The 6000-nt window shown below is 34.0% G+C and overlaps 1 long non-coding RNA gene across 1 annotated transcript; it reads right to left on the reverse strand.

Annotated features, from left to right (window-relative positions):
- Nucleotides 1–644: 644 nt before the first annotated feature.
- Nucleotides 645–1839, reverse strand: LOC147475416 (uncharacterized). Its single transcript, XR_015207483.1, has 3 exons — nucleotides 1546–1839; nucleotides 836–1001; nucleotides 645–725 (listed from the first exon to the last, which is right to left on the reverse strand). It is a non-coding gene; the product is annotated as an uncharacterized LOC147475416 (long non-coding RNA).
- Between the last annotated feature and the right edge of the window lie 4161 nt (nucleotides 1840–6000).

The raw sequence follows: 6000 nt of genomic DNA on the forward strand, positions 1-6000 counted from the left end.
TAAATCTCATTCCTGTATCAAATTACAAATCAAACACTTACCCAGAAGAACCATCAAGCCATCTCAAGAGTGTTGTGCCGAGTACTTCAAAGGAAAAAAACTCATTTGAAAACGGAGATTTGAACTAAAGGACAGCAAGAACTTAACCTCAGCATAATTATTGACAAATGAATGAAGAATCATAATTCCATTTGTGATTCAAATCATACATTGCATATGTTCCAAAAATAATCAAAACAATAGCAGTAAAGAACCAAACAAACTATTGACAAATACATGGAGTAGATGTAGTAGATTCCATTTCAAAAATGAGAAGGCTCCAACATTCACCTTTCGTTTTCTCTTTTCTTTTCCTGTACTTTGTTATCCTATTCCTTCTTTACAATATAGAATAAGTTTGGATTACTTCAACGATCGCTGCACAACACAATGGGCATTTCCCTCCACTACGAACCAACTCGTTAGCACATTTTGCACAGGTGCACATATGCCCACATCTGTAATTTAAAAAAAGAAAAAGAAAAGAAAATTAATCAAGTTATCTAACATAGAGGCAAAACTCATCTACTCTTATATTTTAATCTCAATAGCATATAGGCGGGAAGCAGGTAAGGATACGTACCTGTACAACGAATAATCAATATGACTATCACAACAGACACAACATGTTCCTTTTCTCACATGACCCCATTTAGATCCATCCTCTGATGTCTCCACACCAACCTCTGTAACCAATTAGAAACTTCAGAAACCATTTTCTACGATATAGGTAGGATATTTGCAAATAAAAGTTCGGACAAAAAAATAAAATAAATACTCACTTATCATTACAGACCTGACCCACCAGTTGAGCGATTTAGAGCTGCAGAGACTTCCTGTCTAACTGACCGTTGCAACTCAAGTTGCATATCCATGCAGGCCTCCAACATCCTCTGCATGTGGCTCATTCCCTGCTGAAGCCTAGCCATGTCCAACCTCAAATCGTTTATGATCTCCCACTCCTGCTCCAACTAACACCAACAATCAACTCAAAATGAAAAAGCATACTTGACCAAGGATTTGAGATGGACAGATTACACTGCTTATAAAGGTATAGGAAATATTGGTTGTAATGTTGAGAAAGTATTTGCTAGAACTGGAAGCTACCCAAAATATGAAAAATAAAAACAGATGTTTGTGGATGGTAATTGATTACATGGCGAAAATATAAAGGATATTGTTAGATATCAACAATAAATGTGAATTTTGTGAGTTGGATACAAGATTCACGACCCTTATTGACCAATTTTGTAACCATATTTCAAATTTCCCTTGACCATATTGACAAAATTTAAAACCCGACAATTTGTTTATATTATGGACAACGTATATCCCAAGATGACCCCCTGTCGACGTGGACACCTTTAGAGGGCTTCATTCGTGACAACGTTGTCCATAATTTGAATATCAACTCCTATGAACGGGTGCCATTATATATTATTACATGTAAAAATTAAGGATAGTTTGCACATAATTTGAATATATCAGAAGAAAACATTAATTTACCTATAGATCCATATGAGAAGACCACCATCACTGAGTCTTTTAATAATAGGAATTGAAGCACTGAGTCGGCCGAGTCATTCCATATATACAGAACATCAAAGCTGCAGTATATGTTGGAGATGAAAATATGAAATTTGTGAAAAGCAACCCCAAGTTCCCAACATTTGAATTTAAAAAAGAAAGCAAATATTCTTTTTATTACTTGCAAAGAGCCCATGGTATAGAAATATTTGTAACATTTGCATGCAAAACTTCTTGAACATCTGGACGGTTGAAGTACATTGTTGAGTAATTCATTAGCCATAAATCATAACCTGCTGGTAGCCTAGTATTTTACGCAGATACCCTATTTAAATTGCATAGAAAAAAAAAATCAATGAAAGCTATTTTCATTTTATATTCAAAGTTTCATACAATGAGAACATGTGTCCTTTCTTTTTCATCATTTTTTTCGTGTAAATAATTGAACAGATTGAAGTACTTACCAGTCCTAGATGATTTGGGGTTGTAGTACTCGAGAAACCATTAAAGATTTGTTGAGTGGGCTTCCCTCTAGATACATAGGAGTATACAAACTATACATGTCCATGATATCATATAAGCCATAATAATCGTCCAAGGCATTCTCACATTCTTCTGTTTGACGACCCAATTTAGCAAAATCACAATTTTTCACAATTGCTTCATGTACTCCATCAGATATTAAAGCATGCACCCAAGCATAATCCATCATTCCTTGATCTGTCTGATAATCGATCAGTGCATTTCCAATCTATGAAAAAACATTTGACAATTGATTTAACATAGCGTTATCCAATAGGCTAGGCCCATATTTTTTTTTAAAACAGCTGTAGATCCCCATGACCAAGTTACCATTGTACCGTTTTCTACCCTCATGTTGAGCCTTACAATTTTTCCCAATAAGATTAGCTACAAAAGGGTTTTCTTTTACTCCTTTTAATATACATGTCACAACTAAGCACATGATTCAATTGGTAATTGAAAAAAAAATAACTTAAACAACAAATTTCAATCACAACATACGTGTATTTGGCTAATTAAAGGTGTGGCAAAAAATCGGAGGGATCGTGATAGTTAGAACCAAGCTTTAGAGACTAATGCAATCACATTATTCAAAGATAAGGTCTACCACCATCAAGAACTTGTACTCAACTGGAACAAACCATTTGATTCCTACTTTCCTCTTCCAACCAATATTATAAGATACATGGCGTACTATACGAAGAAAAATAAAAAAGCAATGGCAATCTGAACTATTTTATTTTGGTAACTAATGGAAATCTAAGCTATTTTCCATTTGTGGGCATCCTACAGGCAAATTAATTATAAGTTCAAGTACGACTTCCATTAATTTTATCAGACATACCTGAATGAAGTGATCCAAGGCAACCACTCAAATTAAATGCAAACCCCCATCATCGTCGTACATCAACTCCAATGTAGGAGGACTTGTCCAAAATTAAGGAAAAAAAAATGTAAATAATTAGGACGAATAGCTAAAGTACACATTTTCTCCTATACCAAACTATGCTAGCCTATTATTAATGAGTTGTTTTATACCCCTAAAAAATATGGTAGAAGACCTTAACAACAACGGAATAGCTACAAATCACATGAAGTGCCCAATCGCTAACGGAGAGAGAGAGATGGGTTTACTACCTCTTTTTTTTTTCTTCATGTACCCATTTGCTAGACCCCATAGCTTACAACTTTTAGCACTTTTTTCAGGCATGCTATTCCTTACTTTTTACTAAGGTAATATAAAAAGTTGTTGAATTATACCTAATGGAGGTTGATTACACGCTTGATTTGAGTTTCTAACAGGATACTTTCTTACACTGTAGTATAGACCCGATATTAGCCTCTTTTATCGTTTCTCTATTGATTCTAGAAAAAATACACCTCTATAAGACCAATGCTGGAGCAGCTACATAGAAAAATTACAACTTTCTTACCCGTGAGACACCTCTTTTTACCCGAATTTCATAAAGATCTGAGCCATAACATGATACTTTATAATATCATTAATGTGGTTAAACTATAACTGAACCATGTGTGTGTTACCATCTACTTTATCATATGCGGCACAAAAGCTACTTTAAGCTACAAATGGAAGTACTGGCACTATAAAGTAGATCTCCACCGCCAATGTAGACTGAATGTGAGAGGAACTCAGGGTGACTGAGTAACCACTAAAAACTCAACTCAGGAGGGGAAAAAAATTGAAACTTCAGTGTTTTTTTTTTTTTTTTATATTCTAAAGAACTCAAAAACTTGTAGCAAGATTTCGTACCTTGCTAAAAAAATCGGTAGGCTTGGTCTATTGATTCTATATCACCTCTCTTTGAACCTTCTATGCTTAGGAGAGTATAAAGATTATGCTGGCTACGTGAAAATAAAAAAAAATCCATCACTGTCATCGAATGGGGGTGGGTAATTGGAGTTGGCGGTTAGTGTTTTGAGGTTTTGCGGGTTTTGCTAATAAAAAAAAATGATATGGAAAAGAGTGAATGATTAAAGAACGATCTGAACATTGAGGCATACTTACTTCACTATAAAATAGAAGTTCAGTCAAATTTCGTGAAACTGGAAACCCGACAATACCCAAGGACAACATATATTCCTGAAGCAAACTTAATCATAAAAGATCTCTATTCACACACACAGTTGGAAGCAAATGATTATTACGTTCCTTAAGTTAAGTGTCATACTAAGTAGTAGTACTACAAATTTATCGACTGAGATCACTCTTGTAGTGTGTAGTAAGTTTGGCAAGGTTTTGAGTTTTTGAATACTCGGGAGTGTTATTGTAGAAAAACTCGAGAGTGCTATTGTAAAAAACACTTCCATAGACTTCCCACTTTAACAGTCTATTGTATATTCCCCCCTCCCCCTTCTACTTGTAAAAAGAAAATAAAAGAATTAGTTTGGAGTTTGCACTGATATCATGCATCTTGCTATGTAATTTAAGCATTCGATCAATGGTTTAGTAGTGTTCTCATCCATTCTTTAGAAAAATCTGGTTAAAGGTCTCTTTAGTTTTTTCTTATCACTCCATCCAGTTGTGTTTTGTGGCTGCTTCGTGAATTTTTATCAAGATGTTTTCATTATTTTGAAGGGATTTTGGTGGAAAGCTACTGGTGGAAGGACAAATATTTGAGCCACTAAAGAGTTAAGGTAGCTAAGCGTTGCGCTAATAAAAATCAAAGAGTTATATTAGAAATTTAGAATGGAAACACACTGTTAGGTTTTCGGGGTTGCAAACTTGCAATCATTCGAATTGAATTCTTATAATTTTATGCAGTCAGTGATGCATTAATAATTTGCTGAAAATGAATAAGTGCATAAGAAATGAGAAAGAAAAAAAATAAAGTACATACCAATTATCCTTCAAGAATTGTGTTAAGCTTGTTGAATCATTGTATAATCACGACATTATAACTTTTTCCAAAGATTGAGCTTGTAGTGATTGAAAGGCGCATACACAAAAAGGATATGAGATTGTTTAGTGATATTGAACATAAAGGAAAACAGTTTGAACTTAGAATAACATGAAAGAGTTTAAATCAATAGAAGTTGATTATTGTAGATGAATATATCATACACTTTGAGACATTCGTGATAGATATAATGCTTCAAGTAAATGTTTTTGCTCTAGACCCTCAAAGCACCTTAATCTCAATTACTTAATTTGAGCTATTTGACAAAGAAGTGTCATTAGCAAAACAGGCACGCGGAATACTTACTATGATTGCTAATTTCTTGAACTTGTTCATGGCGAGAGAATTGCTTCAAATGAGATAAGACAATCGAGTCAAGAGGCTCGCTCATTAGAGCTACACCATCGACCAACCCAAGGGTGACCTTCAATAAGACATAATACAAACTAATACACCAAAAATATTTGCAATTACAAACAATAATCATAGTCTCATAGACAATTTGATTCTAGAAAGTTTCACCATCTATAAGTTCTTCGAAGACACAAACACAGGAAGAAGCTCTGTGTACGATCTGATATCTTCACCTAGCAGTACAGTTTAGTGAAAACAAAAACTTACCAGCAAGAACACAAACAAATTTTAAAATTCCTATTATTGTTATAAGTTATTATCCAAGAACCCAAATGAAGCTTTAGGATTTGGACTCCTTAAACCCATTGACATCGTTGTGCTCTCAATAATGGCGATTGTGTTCGTGATTGAAAGTGAAAACTTGATAATGACATATGTTTTCTTGAGAAAACAAGAATGAACCAAAACTAATATAGAGTGCTCTATCCACACTAATCACATGCAATAAACATTAAAATATCTAATAATAAATTTAATGATTATTTTTGAACAGATTTACATATAATGCATTGAAAACGGATGAAAAAATTCAATTTGCAGAGATGTGATTCTAAGGTATAGCATACACCTAACTGCATCA

Source organism: Coptis chinensis, chromosome 9 (genome assembly GCF_015680905.1).
Source record: "Coptis chinensis isolate HL-2020 chromosome 9, ASM1568090v1, whole genome shotgun sequence".
NCBI lineage: Eukaryota > Viridiplantae > Streptophyta > Magnoliopsida > Ranunculales > Ranunculaceae > Coptis > Coptis chinensis.